At 45.4% G+C, this 12,500-nt stretch overlaps 12 non-coding genes and 34 pseudogenes across 12 annotated transcripts; all 46 read right to left on the bottom strand.

Annotated features, from left to right (window-relative positions):
* LOC142114040 (5S ribosomal RNA) overlaps positions 1–97 on the bottom strand; it is a 109-nt pseudogene extending 12 nt beyond the window's left edge.
* An 81-nt stretch (positions 98–178) lies between these two features.
* On the bottom strand, positions 179–297 carry LOC142113980 (5S ribosomal RNA; annotated as a pseudogene).
* A 235-nt stretch (positions 298–532) lies between these two features.
* Positions 533–651, bottom strand: LOC142114173 (5S ribosomal RNA; annotated as a pseudogene).
* Positions 652–897: 246 nt separating this feature from the next.
* LOC142114580 (5S ribosomal RNA) lies at positions 898–1,016 on the bottom strand (annotated as a pseudogene).
* Positions 1,017–1,286: 270 nt separating this feature from the next.
* On the bottom strand, positions 1,287–1,405 carry LOC142114710 (5S ribosomal RNA; annotated as a pseudogene).
* Positions 1,406–1,488: 83 nt separating this feature from the next.
* LOC142114123 (5S ribosomal RNA) lies at positions 1,489–1,607 on the bottom strand (annotated as a pseudogene).
* Positions 1,608–1,688: 81 nt separating this feature from the next.
* On the bottom strand, positions 1,689–1,807 carry LOC142114403 (5S ribosomal RNA; annotated as a pseudogene).
* Positions 1,808–2,410: 603 nt separating this feature from the next.
* On the bottom strand, positions 2,411–2,529 carry LOC142114141 (5S ribosomal RNA; annotated as a pseudogene).
* Positions 2,530–2,940: 411 nt separating this feature from the next.
* LOC142114059 (5S ribosomal RNA) lies at positions 2,941–3,059 on the bottom strand (annotated as a pseudogene).
* An 83-nt stretch (positions 3,060–3,142) lies between these two features.
* On the bottom strand, positions 3,143–3,261 carry LOC142114402 (5S ribosomal RNA; annotated as a pseudogene).
* Positions 3,262–3,342: 81 nt separating this feature from the next.
* LOC142114108 (5S ribosomal RNA) lies at positions 3,343–3,461 on the bottom strand (annotated as a pseudogene).
* Positions 3,462–3,543: 82 nt separating this feature from the next.
* On the bottom strand, positions 3,544–3,662 carry LOC142114384 (5S ribosomal RNA). The gene has a single exon (XR_012681871.1). It is a non-coding gene; the product is annotated as a 5S ribosomal RNA (ribosomal RNA).
* Positions 3,663–3,743: 81 nt separating this feature from the next.
* LOC142114611 (5S ribosomal RNA) lies at positions 3,744–3,862 on the bottom strand (annotated as a pseudogene).
* A 232-nt stretch (positions 3,863–4,094) lies between these two features.
* Positions 4,095–4,213, bottom strand: LOC142114464 (5S ribosomal RNA; annotated as a pseudogene).
* A 242-nt stretch (positions 4,214–4,455) lies between these two features.
* LOC142114103 (5S ribosomal RNA) lies at positions 4,456–4,574 on the bottom strand (annotated as a pseudogene).
* Positions 4,575–4,655: 81 nt separating this feature from the next.
* On the bottom strand, positions 4,656–4,774 carry LOC142114538 (5S ribosomal RNA; annotated as a pseudogene).
* An 80-nt stretch (positions 4,775–4,854) lies between these two features.
* Positions 4,855–4,973, bottom strand: LOC142114121 (5S ribosomal RNA; annotated as a pseudogene).
* A 239-nt stretch (positions 4,974–5,212) lies between these two features.
* Positions 5,213–5,331, bottom strand: LOC142114707 (5S ribosomal RNA; annotated as a pseudogene).
* Positions 5,332–5,413: 82 nt separating this feature from the next.
* LOC142114003 (5S ribosomal RNA) lies at positions 5,414–5,532 on the bottom strand (annotated as a pseudogene).
* An 81-nt stretch (positions 5,533–5,613) lies between these two features.
* On the bottom strand, positions 5,614–5,732 carry LOC142114233 (5S ribosomal RNA). The gene has a single exon (XR_012681731.1). It is a non-coding gene; the product is annotated as a 5S ribosomal RNA (ribosomal RNA).
* An 81-nt stretch (positions 5,733–5,813) lies between these two features.
* On the bottom strand, positions 5,814–5,932 carry LOC142114680 (5S ribosomal RNA; annotated as a pseudogene).
* A 238-nt stretch (positions 5,933–6,170) lies between these two features.
* LOC142114475 (5S ribosomal RNA) lies at positions 6,171–6,289 on the bottom strand (annotated as a pseudogene).
* Positions 6,290–6,369: 80 nt separating this feature from the next.
* On the bottom strand, positions 6,370–6,488 carry LOC142114676 (5S ribosomal RNA; annotated as a pseudogene).
* Positions 6,489–6,570: 82 nt separating this feature from the next.
* LOC142114672 (5S ribosomal RNA) lies at positions 6,571–6,689 on the bottom strand (annotated as a pseudogene).
* An 80-nt stretch (positions 6,690–6,769) lies between these two features.
* Positions 6,770–6,888, bottom strand: LOC142114682 (5S ribosomal RNA; annotated as a pseudogene).
* Positions 6,889–6,970: 82 nt separating this feature from the next.
* LOC142114092 (5S ribosomal RNA) lies at positions 6,971–7,089 on the bottom strand (annotated as a pseudogene).
* An 81-nt stretch (positions 7,090–7,170) lies between these two features.
* LOC142114273 (5S ribosomal RNA) lies at positions 7,171–7,289 on the bottom strand. Its single transcript, XR_012681769.1, has one exon. It is a non-coding gene; the product is annotated as a 5S ribosomal RNA (ribosomal RNA).
* A 271-nt stretch (positions 7,290–7,560) lies between these two features.
* Positions 7,561–7,679, bottom strand: LOC142114271 (5S ribosomal RNA). The gene has a single exon (XR_012681767.1). It is a non-coding gene; the product is annotated as a 5S ribosomal RNA (ribosomal RNA).
* Positions 7,680–7,949: 270 nt separating this feature from the next.
* On the bottom strand, positions 7,950–8,068 carry LOC142114312 (5S ribosomal RNA). The gene has a single exon (XR_012681804.1). It is a non-coding gene; the product is annotated as a 5S ribosomal RNA (ribosomal RNA).
* Positions 8,069–8,149: 81 nt separating this feature from the next.
* Positions 8,150–8,258, bottom strand: LOC142114016 (5S ribosomal RNA; annotated as a pseudogene).
* A 239-nt stretch (positions 8,259–8,497) lies between these two features.
* LOC142114389 (5S ribosomal RNA) lies at positions 8,498–8,616 on the bottom strand. The gene has a single exon (XR_012681875.1). It is a non-coding gene; the product is annotated as a 5S ribosomal RNA (ribosomal RNA).
* An 83-nt stretch (positions 8,617–8,699) lies between these two features.
* LOC142114105 (5S ribosomal RNA) lies at positions 8,700–8,818 on the bottom strand. The gene has a single exon (XR_012681685.1). It is a non-coding gene; the product is annotated as a 5S ribosomal RNA (ribosomal RNA).
* Positions 8,819–9,060: 242 nt separating this feature from the next.
* On the bottom strand, positions 9,061–9,179 carry LOC142114102 (5S ribosomal RNA; annotated as a pseudogene).
* Positions 9,180–9,260: 81 nt separating this feature from the next.
* Positions 9,261–9,379, bottom strand: LOC142114588 (5S ribosomal RNA; annotated as a pseudogene).
* An 80-nt stretch (positions 9,380–9,459) lies between these two features.
* On the bottom strand, positions 9,460–9,578 carry LOC142114119 (5S ribosomal RNA; annotated as a pseudogene).
* Positions 9,579–9,817: 239 nt separating this feature from the next.
* On the bottom strand, positions 9,818–9,936 carry LOC142114705 (5S ribosomal RNA; annotated as a pseudogene).
* An 82-nt stretch (positions 9,937–10,018) lies between these two features.
* LOC142114078 (5S ribosomal RNA) lies at positions 10,019–10,137 on the bottom strand (annotated as a pseudogene).
* An 81-nt stretch (positions 10,138–10,218) lies between these two features.
* LOC142114679 (5S ribosomal RNA) lies at positions 10,219–10,337 on the bottom strand (annotated as a pseudogene).
* An 82-nt stretch (positions 10,338–10,419) lies between these two features.
* On the bottom strand, positions 10,420–10,538 carry LOC142114492 (5S ribosomal RNA). The gene has a single exon (XR_012681887.1). It is a non-coding gene; the product is annotated as a 5S ribosomal RNA (ribosomal RNA).
* A 239-nt stretch (positions 10,539–10,777) lies between these two features.
* On the bottom strand, positions 10,778–10,896 carry LOC142114716 (5S ribosomal RNA; annotated as a pseudogene).
* Positions 10,897–10,978: 82 nt separating this feature from the next.
* Positions 10,979–11,097, bottom strand: LOC142114211 (5S ribosomal RNA). The gene has a single exon (XR_012681711.1). It is a non-coding gene; the product is annotated as a 5S ribosomal RNA (ribosomal RNA).
* Positions 11,098–11,336: 239 nt separating this feature from the next.
* Positions 11,337–11,455, bottom strand: LOC142114215 (5S ribosomal RNA). The gene has a single exon (XR_012681715.1). It is a non-coding gene; the product is annotated as a 5S ribosomal RNA (ribosomal RNA).
* An 82-nt stretch (positions 11,456–11,537) lies between these two features.
* Positions 11,538–11,656, bottom strand: LOC142114024 (5S ribosomal RNA; annotated as a pseudogene).
* An 81-nt stretch (positions 11,657–11,737) lies between these two features.
* LOC142114268 (5S ribosomal RNA) lies at positions 11,738–11,856 on the bottom strand. The gene has a single exon (XR_012681764.1). It is a non-coding gene; the product is annotated as a 5S ribosomal RNA (ribosomal RNA).
* Positions 11,857–12,095: 239 nt separating this feature from the next.
* On the bottom strand, positions 12,096–12,214 carry LOC142114661 (5S ribosomal RNA; annotated as a pseudogene).
* Positions 12,215–12,296: 82 nt separating this feature from the next.
* LOC142114345 (5S ribosomal RNA) lies at positions 12,297–12,415 on the bottom strand. The gene has a single exon (XR_012681834.1). It is a non-coding gene; the product is annotated as a 5S ribosomal RNA (ribosomal RNA).
* Between the last annotated feature and the right edge of the window lie 85 nt (positions 12,416–12,500).

Genomic DNA, 12,500 nt, shown 5'->3' with positions numbered 1-12,500 from the left:
CTGGTATTCCCAGGTGGTCTCCCATCCAAGTACTAACCAGGCCCAGCCCTGCTTAGCTTCCAAGATCAGGATTGTTCAGGGTGGTGTGGCTGTAGGTATTGTTTTCATATTGCCCTACATCTCTTATACATCTCAACACCAGCATTGAAGGAAGCCAGAACAAGAGAGAAAATAAAAAGGCCTACAGCACCTGGTATTCCCAGGGGGTCTCCCATCCAAGTACTAACCAGGCCCAGCCCTGCTTAGCTTCCAAGATCAGATGATATTGGACTTGTTCAGGGTGGACTGGCTGTATATATAGGTTTCCTAATGACCTAAATCTCTTTTACATCTCAAAACCCGCATTAAAGAAGGCCGGAACAAGAGGAAAAAAAAAAAGGCCTACAACACCTGGTATTCCCAATTGCTTAGCTTCCAAGATCAGACGAGATTAGGCTTGTTCAGGGTGGTGTGGCTGTAGGTATTGGTTTCTTACTGACATACATCTTAAAACCAGCATTGAAGGAAGCCAGAACAAGAGAGAAAAAGAATAGGCTTACAGCACCTGGTATTTCCAGGTGGTCTCCCATCCAAGTAGTAACCAGGCCCGGCTCTGCTTAGCTTACAAGATCAGACGAGAGTGTGCTTGTTCAGGGTGGAGCGGCTGTAGATATTGGTTTTCTACTGACCTACATCTCTTATATATCTTAAAACCAGCATTGAAGGAAGCCAGAACTAGAGAGAAAAAAAAAAGGCTTACAGCACCTGGTATTCCCAATTGCTTAGCTTCCAAGATCAGACGAGATTAGGCTTGTTCAGGGTGGTGTGGCTGTAGATATTGGTTTCCTAATGACCTATATCTCTTATACATCTAAAAATAAGCATTGAAGGAAGCCGGAACAAGAGAGAAAAAAAAAAAGCCTATAGCACCTGGTATTCCCAGGCTGTCTCCCATCCAAGTACTAACCAGGCCCGGCCCTGCTTAGCTTCCAAGATCAGACGAGATTGGGCTTGTTCAGGGTGGTGTGGCTGTAGGTATTGGTTTCTCATTGACCTACATCTCTTATACATCTCAAAACCAGCATTGAAGGAAGACGGAACAAGAGAGAAAAAAAAAAGGCCTACAGCACCTTGTATTCCCAGGTGGTCTCCTATCCAAGTACTAACCAGGCCAAGCCCTGCTTAGCATCGAAGATCGGGCTTGTGCAGAGTGGTGTGGCTGTAGGTATTGGTTTCCTAATGACCTACATCTCTTATACATCTCAAAACCAGCATTGAAGGAAGCCGGAACAAGAGAGAGAAAAAAAGGCCTACAGCACCTGGTATTCCCAGGTGGTCTCCCATCCAAGTACTAACCAGGTCCGGCGCTGCTTAGCTTCCAAGATTAGACAAGATTGGGCTTTTTCAGGGTGGTGTGGCTGTAGGTATTGATTTCCTAATGACCTACATCTCTTATAATCTCAAAACCAGCATTGAAGGAAGTCGGAACAAGAGAGATAAAAAAAAAAAGGCCTACAGTAACTGGTAATCCCAGGTGGTCTCCGATCCAAGTACTAACCAGGCCTGGCCCTGCTTAGCTTCCAAGATCAGATGAGATTGGGCTTGTTCAGGGTGGTGTGGCTGTAGGTTTTGTTTTCTTATTGACCTACATCTCTTATACATCTAGAAACCAGCATTGAAGGAAGCCGGAACAAGAGAGAAGAAAAAAAGGCCTACAGCACCTGGTATTCCCAGGTGGTCTCCCATCCAAGTACTAACCAGGCCCGGCTCTGCTTAACTTCCAAGATTAGACGAGATTGGGCTTGTTCAGGGTGGTGTGGCTGTAGGTATTGGTTTCCTATTGACCTACATCTCTTATACATCTGAAAACCAGCATTGAAGGAGGCCGGAACAAGAGAGAAAAAAAAAAGCCTACAGCACCTGGTATTCCCAGGTTGTCTCCCATCCAAGTACTAACCAGGCCCAGCCCTGCTTAGTTTCCAAGATCAGATGATATTAGACTTGTTCAGGGTGGAGTGGCTTTATATATAGGTTTCCTAATGACCTAAATCTCTTATACATCTCAAAACCAGCATTAAAGAAGGCCGGAACAAGAGGAAAAAAAAAAAGGCCTACAGCACCTGGTATTCCCAATTGCTTAACTTCCAAGATCAGACGAGATTAGGCTTGTTCAGGGTGGTGTGGCTGTAGGTATTGGTTTCCTTTTGACCTACATCTCTTATACATCTCAAAACCAGCATTGAAGGAAGCCCGAACAAGAGAGAAAAAAAAAAGTACTAACCAGGCCCGGACTTGCTTAGCTTTCAAGATCAGACGAGATTGGGTTTGTTCAGGGTGGTGTGGCTGTAGGTATTGGTTTCCTTTTGACCTACATCTCTTATACATCTCAAAACCAGCATTGAAGGAAGCCAGAACAAGAGAGAAAAAAAAAAGTCTACAGCACCTGGTATTCCCAGGTGGTCTCCCATCCAAGTACTAACCAGGCCCAGCCCTGCTTAGCTTCCAAAATCAGATGATATTAGACTTGTTCAGGGTGGAGTGGCTTTATATATCGGGTTCCTACTGACCTACATCTCTTATATATCTTAAAACCAGCATTGAAGGAAGCCGGAACAAAAGAGAAAAAAAAAAGCCTTACAGCACCTGGTATTCCCAATTGCTTAGCTTCCAAGATCAGACGAGATTAGACTTGTTCAGGGTGGTGTGGCTGTAGGTATTGTTTTCTTATTGACCTACATCTCTTATACATCTAAAAATAAGCATTGAAGGAAGCCGGAACAAAAGAGAAAAAAAAAAAGGCTTACAGCACCTGGTATTCCCAATTGCTTAGCTTCCAAGATCAGACGAGATTAGACTTGTTCAGGGTGGTGTGGCTGTAGGTATTGGTTTCCTAATGACCTACATCTCTTATACATCTCAAAACCAGCATTGAAGGAAGCCGGAACAAGAGAGAGAAAAAAAGGCCTACAGCACCTGGTATTCCCAGGTGGTCTCCCATCCAAGTACTAACCAGGTCCGGCGCTGCTTAGCTTCCAAGATTAGACAAGATTGGGCTTTTTCAGGTTGGTGTGGCTGTAGGTATTGATTTCCTAATGACCTACATCTCTTATAATCTCAAAACCAGCATTGAAGGAAGCCGGAACAAGAGAGATAAAAAAAAAAAGGCCTACAGCACCTGGTATTCCCAGGTGGTCTCCCATCCAAGTACTAACCAGGCCCGGCTCTGCTTAACTTCCAAGATTAGACGAGATTGGGCTTGTTCAGGGTGGTGTGGCTGTAGGTATTGGTTTCCTATTGACCTACATCTCTTATAAATCTCAAAACCAGCATTGAAGGAAGCCGGAACAAGAGAGAAAAAAAAAAGGCCTACAGCACCTGGTATTCCCAGGTGGTCTCCCATCCAAGTACCAACTAGGCCCGGCGCTGCTTATATTTCAAGATCAGACGAGATTTTGCTTGTTCAAGGTGGAGTGGCTGTAGGTATTGGTTTCCAATTGACCTACATCTCTTATACATCTCAACACCAGCATTAAAGGAAGCCGGAACAAGAGATAAAAAAAAAAAGGCCTACAGCACCTGGTATTCCCAGGTGGTCTCCCATCCAAGTACTAACCAGGCCCGGCCCTGCTTAGCTTCCAAGATCAGACGAGATTGGGCTTGTTCAGGGTGGTGTGGCTTTAAGTAATAGGTTTCTAATGACCTACATCTCTTATACATCTCAAAACCAGCATTGAAGGACGCCAGAACAAGAGAGAGAAAAAAAAGGCCTACAGCACCTTGTATTCCCAGGTGGTCACCCATCCAAGTACTAACCAGGCCCAGCCCTGCATAGCTTCCAAGATCAGATGAGATTTGGCTTGTTCAGGGTGGTGTGGCTGTAGGTATTGGTTTTCTAATGACCTACATCACTTATACATCTCAAAACCAGCATTGAAGGAAGCCGGAACAAGAGAGAAAAAAAAAAGTACTAACCAGGCCTGGACCTGCTTAGCTTTCAAGATCAGGCTTGTTCAGGGTGGTGTGGCTGTAGGTATTGGTTTCCTATTGACCTACATCTCTTATACATCTCAAAACCAGCATTGAAGGAAGCCGGAACAAGAGGGAAAAAAAAAAAAGGCCAACAGCACCTGGTATTCCCAGGTGGTCTCCCATCCAAGTACTAACCAGGCCCGGCCCTGCTTAGCTTCCAAGATCAGACGAGATTGGGCTTGTTCAGGGTGTTGTGGCTGTAGGTTTTGGTTTTCTGATGACCTACATCACTTATACATTTTAAAACCAGCAATGAAGGAAGCCAGAACAAGATATAAAAAAAAAAGTACTAACCAGGCCTGGACCTGCTTAGCTTTCAAGATCAGACGAGATTGGGCTTGTTCAGGGTGGTGGGGCTGTAGGTACTGGTTTCCTATTGACCTACATCTCTTATACATCTCAAAACCAGCATTGAAGGAAGTTGGAACAAGAGAGAAAAAAAAAAAGGGCCTACAGCACCTGGCATTCCCAGGTGGTCTCGCATCCAAGTACTAACCAGCCCCGGCTCTGCTTAGCTTCCAAGATCAGACGAGATTGGGCTTGTTCAGGGTGGTGTGGATGTAGGTATTGGTTTCCTATTGACCTACATCTCTTATACATCTAAAAACCAGCATTGAAGGAAGCCGGAACAAGAGAGAAAAAAAAAAGGCCTACAGCACCTGGTATTCCCAGGTGGTCTCCCATCCAAGTACTAACCAGGCTCATCCCTGCTTAGCTTCCAAGATCAGATGAGATTGGGCTTGTTCAGGATGGTGCAGCTGTAGGTATTGTTTTCCTATTGACCTACATCTCTTATACATCTAAAAACCAGCATTGAAGGAGGCCGGAACAAGAGAGAAAAAAAAAAGCCTAAAGCACCTTGTATTTCCAGGTGGTCTCCCATCCAAGTACTAAGCAGGCCCAGCCCTGCTTAGCTTCCAAGATCAAACGAGATTGGGATTGTTCAGGGTGCTGTGGCTGTAGGTGTTGTTTTCTTATTGACCTACATCTCTTATACATCTAAAAACAAGCATTGAAGGAAGCCAGAACAAGAGAGAAAAAAAAAAGTACTAACCAGGCCTGGACCTGCTTAGCTTTCAAGATCAGACAAGATTGGGCTTGTTCAGGGTGGTTTGGCTGTAGGTATTGGTTTCCTATTGACCTACATCTCTTATACATCTCAAAACCAGCATTGAAGGAGGCCGGAACAAGAGAGAAAAAAAAAAGCCTTCAGCCCCTGGTATTTCCAGGAGGTCTCCCATCCAAGTACTAACCAGGCCCAGCCCTGCTTAGCTTCCAAGATCAGACAAGATTGGGCTTGTTCAGGGTGGTGTGGCTGTAGGTATTGTTTTCCTATTGACCTACATCTCTTATACATCTCAAAACCAGCATTGAAGGAAGTCGGAACAAGAGAGAAAAAAAAAAGGGCCTACAGCACCTGGTATTCCCAGGTGGTCTCGCATCCAAGTACTAACCAGCCCCGGCTCTGCTTAGCTTCCAAGATCAGACGAGATTGGGCTTGTTCAGGGTGGTGTGGCTGTAGGTATTGGTTTCCTATTGACCTACATCTCTTATACATCTAAAAACCAGCATTGAAGGAAGCCGGAACAAGAGAGAAAAAAAAAAGGCCTACAGCACCTGGTATTCCCAGGTGGTCTCCCATCCAAGTACTAACCAGGCCCGTCCCTGCTTAGCTTCCAAGATCAGACGAGATTGGGCTTGTTCAGGGTGGTGCGGCTGTAGGTATTGTTTTCCTATTGACCTACATCTCTTATACATCTAAAAACCAGCATTGAAGGAAGCCGGAACAAGAGAGAAGAAAAAAAGGCCTACAGCACCTGGTATTCCCAGGTGGTCTCCCATCTAAGTAATAACCAGGCCTGGCTCTGCTTAGCTTCCAAGATCAGACGAGATTGGGCTTGTTCAGGGTGGTGTGGCTGTAGGTATTGTTTTCTTATTGACCTACATCACTTATACATTTTAAAACCAGCATTGAAGGAAGCCAGAACAAGATATAAAAAAAAATGTACTAACCAGGCCCGGACCTGCTTAGCTTTCAAGATCAGACGAGATTGGGCTTGTTCAGGGTGGTGTGGCTGTAGGTATTGGTTTCTTATTGACCTACATCTTCTATACATCTCAAAACCAGCATTGAAGGAGGCCGGAACAAGAGAGAAAAAAAAAGCCTACAGCACCTGGTATTTCCAGGTGGTCTCTCATCCAAGTACTAACCAGGCCCAGCCCTGCTTAACTTCCAAGATCAGATGAGATTGGGCTTGTTCAGGGTGGTGTGGCAGTAGGTATTGTTTTCTTATTGACCTACATCTCTTATACATCTCAAAACCAGCATTGAAGGAGGCCGGAACAAGAGAGAAAAAAAAAAGCCTACAGCACCTGGTATTTCCAGGTGGTCTCCCATCCAAGTACTAACCAGGCCCAGCCCTGCTTAGCTTCCAAGATCAAACAAGATTGGGATTGTTCAGGGTGCTGTGGCTGTAGGTATTGTTTTCTTATTGATCTACATCTCTTATACATCTAAAAACAAGCATTGAAGGAAGCCGGAACAAGAGAGAAAAAAAAAAAGGCCTACAGCACCTGGTATTCCCAGGTGGTCTCTGAGCCAAGTACTAACCAGGCCCGGCCCTGCTTAGCTTCCAAGATCAGACGAGATTGGGCTTGTTCAGGGTGGTGTGGCTGTAGGTATTGGTGTCCTATTGACCTACATCTGTTATACATCTCAAAACCAGCATTGAAGGAGGCCGGAACAAGAGAGAAAAAAAAAAGCCTACTGCCCCTGGTATTTCCAGGAGGTCTCCCATCCAAGTACTAACCAGGCCCAGCCCTGCTTAGCTTCCAAGATCAGACAAGATTGGGCTTGTTCAGGGTGGTGTGGCTGTAGGTATTGGTTTCCTATTGACCTATATCTCTTATACATCTCAAAACCAGCATTGAAGGAAGTCGGAACAAGAGAGAAAAAAAAAAGGGCCTACAGCACCTTGTATTCCCAGGTGGTCTCGCATCCAAGTACTAACCAGCCCCGGCTCTGCTTAGCTTCCAAGATCAGACGAGATTGGGCTTGTTCAGGGTGGTGTGGCTGTAGGTATTGGTTTCCTATTGACCTACATCTCTTATACATCTAAAAACCAGCATTGAAGGAAGCCGACACAAGAGAGAAAAAAAAAAGGCCTACAGCACCTGGTATTCCCAGGTGGTCTCCCATCCAAGTACTAACCAGGCCCGTCCCTGCTTAGCTTCCAAGATCAGACGAGATTGGGCTTGTTCAGGGTGGTGTGGTTGTAGGTATTGGTTTCCTATTGACCTACATCTCTTATACATCTCAAAACCAGCATTGAGGGAAGTCGGAACAAGAGAGAAAAAAAAAAGGGCCTACAGCACCTGGTATCCCCAGGTGGTCTCGCATCCAAGTACTAATCAGGCCCGGCTCTGCTTAGCTTCCAAGATCAGGCTTGTTCAGGGTGGTGTGGCTGTAGGTATTGGTTTCCTATTGCCTTACATCTCTTATAATCTAAAAACCAGCATTGAAGGAAGCCGGAACAAGAGAGAAAAAAAAAAGGCCTACAGCACCTGGTATTCCCAGGTGGTCTCCCATCCAAGTACTAACCAGGCCCGTCCCTGCTTAGCTTCCAAGATCAGATGAGATTGGGCTTGTTCAGGGTGGTGTGGCTGTAGGTATTGTTTTCCTATTGACCTACATCTCTTATACATCTAGAAAACAGCATTGAAGGAAGCTGGAACAAGAGAGAAGAAAAAAAGGCCTACAGCACCTGGTATTCCCAGGTGGTGTCCCATCCAAGTACTAACCAGGCCTGTCTCTGCTTAGCTTCCAAGATCAGGCTTGTTCAGGGTGGTGTGGCTGTAGGTATTGGTCTCCTAATGACCTACATCTCTTATACATCTCAAAACCAGCATTGAAGGAGGCCGGAACAAGAGAGAAAAAAAAAAGCCTACAGCACCTGGTATTTCCAGGTGGTCTCCCATCCAAGTACTAACCAGGCCCGTCCCTGCTTAGCTTCCAAGATCAGACGAGATTGGGCTTGTTCAGGGTGGTGTGGCTGTAGGTATTGTTTTCTTATTGACCTACATCTCTTATACATCTAAAAAAAGCATTGAAGGAAGCCGGAACAAGAGAGAAAAAAAAAAAGGCCTACAGCACCTGGTATTCCCAGGTGGTCTCCCATCCAAGTACTAACCAGGCCCGGCCCTGCTTAGCTTCCAAGATCAGGCATGTCCAGGGTGGTGTGGCTGTAGGTATTGGTTTCCTAATGACCTACATCACTTATACATTTTAAAACCAGCATTGAAGGAAGCCAGAACAAGAGAGAAAAAAAAAAGTACTAACCAGGCCCGGACCTGCTTAGCTTTCAAGATCAGACGAGATTGGGCTTGTTCAGGGTGGTGTGGCTGTAGGTATTGGTTTACTATTGACCTACACCTTTTATACATCTCAAAACCAGCATTGAAGGAGGCCGGAACAAGAGAGAAAAAAAAAAGCCTACAGCATCTGGTATTTCCAGGTGGTCTCCCATCCAAGTACTAACCAGGCCCAGCCCTGCTTAGCTTCCAAGATCAGATGAGATTGGGCTTGTTCAGGGTGGTGTGGCTGTAGGTATTGTTTTCCTATTGACCTACATCTCTTATTCATCTAAAAACAAGCATTGAAGGAAGCCGGAACAAGAGGGAAAAAAAAAAAAGGCCAACAGCACCTGGTATTCCCAGGTGGTCTCCCATCCAAGTACTAACCAGGCCCGGCCCTGCTTAGCTTCCAAGATCAGACGAGATTGGGCTTGTCCAGGGTGGTGTGGCTGTAGGTATTGGTTTTCTAATGACCTACATCACTTATACATTTTAAAACCAGCAATGAAGGAAGCCAGAACAAGATATAAAAAAAAAAGTACTAACCAGGCCTGGACCTGTTTAGCTTTCAAGATCAGACGAGATTGGGCTTGTTCAGGGTGGTGGGGCTGTAGGTACTGGTTTCCTATTGACCTACATCTCTTATACATCTCAAAACCAGCATTGAAGGAAGTTGGAACAAGAGAGAAAAAAAAAAAGGGCCTACAGCACCTGGCATTCCCAGGTGGTCTCGCATCCAAGTACTAACCAGCCCCGGCTCTGCTTAGCTTCCAAGATCAGACGAGATTGGGCTTGTTCAGGGTGGTGTGGATGTAGGTATTGGTTTCCTATTGACCTACATCTCTTATACATCTAAAAACCAGCATTGAAGGAAGCCGGAACAAGAGAGAAAAAAAAAAGGCCTACAGCACCTGGTATTCCCAGGTGGTCTCCCATCCAAGTACTAACCAGGCTCATCCCTGCTTAGCTTCCAAGATCAGACGAGATTGGGCTTGTTCAGGATGGTGCAGCTGTAGGTATTGTTTTCCTATTGACCTACATCTCTTATACATCTAAAAACCAGCATTGAAGGAGGCCGGAACAAGAGAGAAAAAAAAAAGCCTAAAGCACCTTGTATTTCCAGGTGGTCTCCCATCCAAGTACTAAGCAGGCCCAGCCCTGCTTAGCTTCCAAGATCAAACGAGATTGGGATTGTTCAGGGTGCTGTGGCTGTAGGTGTTGTTTTCTTATTGACCTACATCTCTTATACATCTAAAAACAAGCATTGAAGGAAGCCAGAACAAGAGAGAAAAAAAAAAGTACTAACCAGGCCTGGACCTGCTTAGCTTTCAAGATCAGACAAGATTGGGCTTGTTCAGGGTGGTTTGGCTGTAGGTATTGGTTTCCTATTGACCTACATCTCTTATACATCTCAAAACCAGCATTGAAGGAGGCCGGAACAAGAGAGAAAAAAAAAAGCCTTCAGCCCCTGGTATTTCCAGGAGGTCTCCCATCCAAGTACTAACCAGGCCCAGCCCTGCTTAGCTTCCAAGATCAGACAAGATTGGGCTTGTTCAGGGTGGTGTGGCTGTAGGTATTGTTTTCCTATTGACCTACATCTCTTATACATCTCAAAACCAGCATTGAAGGAAGTCGGAACAAGAGAGAAAAAAAAAAGGGCCTACAGCACCTGGTATTCCCAGGTGGTCTCGCATCCAAGTACTAACCAGCCCCGGCTCTGCTTAGCTTCCAAGATCAGACAAGATTGGGCTTGTTCAGGGTGGTGTGGCTGTAGGTATTGGTTTCCTATTGACCTACATCTCTTATACATCTAAAAACCAGCATTGAAGGAAGCCGGAACAAGAGAGAAGAAAAAAAGGCCTACAGCACCTGGTATTCCCAGGTGGTCTCCCATCTAAGTAATAACCAGGCCTGGCTCTGCTTAGCTTCCAAGATCAGACGAGATTGGGCTTGTTCAGGGTGGTGTGGCTGTAGGTATTGTTTTCTTATTGACCTACATCTCTTATACATCTAAAAACAAGCATTGAAGGAAGCCGGAACAAGAGAGAAAAAAAAAAAGGCCTACAGCACCTGGTATTCCCAGGTGGTCTCCCATCCAAGTACTAACCAGGCCCGGCCCTGCTTAGTTTCCAAGATCAGACGAGATTGGGCTTGTCCAGGGTGGTGTGGCTGTAGGTATTGGTTTCCTAATGACCTACATCACTTATACATTTTAAAACCAGCATTGAAGGAAGCCAGAACAAGAGAGAAAAAAATAAGTACTAACCAGGCCCGGACCTGCTTAGCTTTCAAGATCAGACGAGATTGGGCTTGTTCAGGGTGGTGTGGCTGTAGGTATTGGTTTCCTATTGACCTACATCTCTTATACATCTCAAAACCAGCATTGAAGGAGGCCGGAACAAGAGAGAAAAAAAAAAGCCTACAGCATCTGATATTTCCAGGTGGTCTCCCATCCAAGTACTAACCAGTCCCAGCCCTGCTTAGCTTCCAAGATCAGACGAGATTGGGCTTGTTCAGTGTGGTGTGGCTGTAGGTATTGTTTTCTCATTGACCTACATCTCTTATTCATCTAAAAACAAGCATTGAAGGAAGCCGGAACAAGAGAGAAAAAAAAAAAGGCCTACAGCACCTGGTATTCCCAGGTGGTCACCCATCCAAGTACTAACCAGGCCCGGCCCTGCTTAGCTTCCAAGATCAGACGAGATTGGGCTTGTCCAGGGTGGTGTGGCTGTAGGTATTGGCTTTCTAATGACCTACATCACTTATACATTTTAAAACCAGCATTGAAGGAAGCCAGAACAAGATAGAAAAAAAAAAGTACTAATCAGGCCCGGACCTGCTTAGCTTTCAAGATCAGACGAGATTGGGCTTGTTCAGGGTGTTGTTGCTGTAGGTATTGGTTTCCTATTGACCTACATCTCTTATCCATCTCAAAACCAGCATTGCAGGAGGACGGAACAAGAGAGAAAAAAAAAAGCCTACAGCACCTGGTATTTCCAGGTGGTCTCCCATCCAAGTACTAACCAGGCCCAGCCCTGCTTAGCTTCCAAGATCAGACGAGATTGGGCTTGTTCAGGGTGGTGTGGCTGTAGGTATTGGTTTCTTATTGACCTACATCTCTTATACATCTCAAAACCAGCATTGACGGAAGTCGGAACAAGAGAGAAAAAAAAAAGGGCCTACAGCACCTGGTATTCCCAGGTGGTCTCGCATCCAAGTACTAACCAGCCCCGGCTCTGCTTAGTTTCCAAGATCAGACGAGATTGGGCTTGTTCAGGGTGGTGTGGCTGTAGGTATTGGTTTCCTATTGACCTACATCTCTTATACATCTAAAAACCAGCATTGAAGGAAGCCGGAACAAGAGAGAAAAAAAAAAAGCCTACAGCACCTGGTATTCCCAGGTGGTCTCCCATCCAAGTACTAACCAGGCCCATCCCTGCTTAGCTTCCAAGATCAGACGAGATTGGGCTTGTTCAGTGTGGTGTGGCTGTAGGTATTGTTTTCTCATTGACCTACATCTCTTATTCATCTAAAAACAAGCATTGAAGGAAGCCAGAACAAGAGAGAAAAAAAAAAGTACTAACCAGGCCCGGACCTGCTTAGCTTTCAAGATCAGACGAGATTGGGCTTGTTCAGGGTGGTGTGGCTGTAGGTATTGGTTTCCTATTGACCTACATCTCTTATACATCTCAAAACCAGCATTGAAGGAGGCCGGAACAAGAGAGAAAAAAAAAAGCCTACAGCATCTGGTATTTCCAGGTGGTCTCCCATCCAAGTACTAACCAGTCCCAGCCCTGCTTAGCTTCCAAGATCAGACGAGATTGGGCTTGTTCAGTGTGGTGTGGCTGTAGGTATTGTTTTCTCATTGACCTACATCTCTTATTCATCTAAAAACAAGCATTGAAGGAAGCCGGAACAAGAGAGAAAAAAAAAAAGGCCTACAGCACCTGGTATTCCCAGGTGGTCTCCCATCCAAGTACTAACCAGGCCCGGCCCTGCTTAGCTTCCAAGATCAGACGAGATTGGGCTTGTCCAGGGTGGTGTGGCTGTAGGTATTGGTTTTCTAATGACCTACATCACTTATACATTTTAAAACCAGCATTGAAGGAAGCCAGAACAAGATAGAAAAAAAAAAGTAC

This window comes from Mixophyes fleayi, unplaced genomic scaffold (genome assembly GCF_038048845.1).
Source record: "Mixophyes fleayi isolate aMixFle1 unplaced genomic scaffold, aMixFle1.hap1 Scaffold_145, whole genome shotgun sequence".
In the NCBI taxonomy this organism is placed as follows: domain Eukaryota; kingdom Metazoa; phylum Chordata; class Amphibia; order Anura; family Limnodynastidae; genus Mixophyes; species Mixophyes fleayi.
Note: the sequence above shows the minus strand (reverse complement) of the source record. Positions and strands in the feature narration are given on the sequence as shown.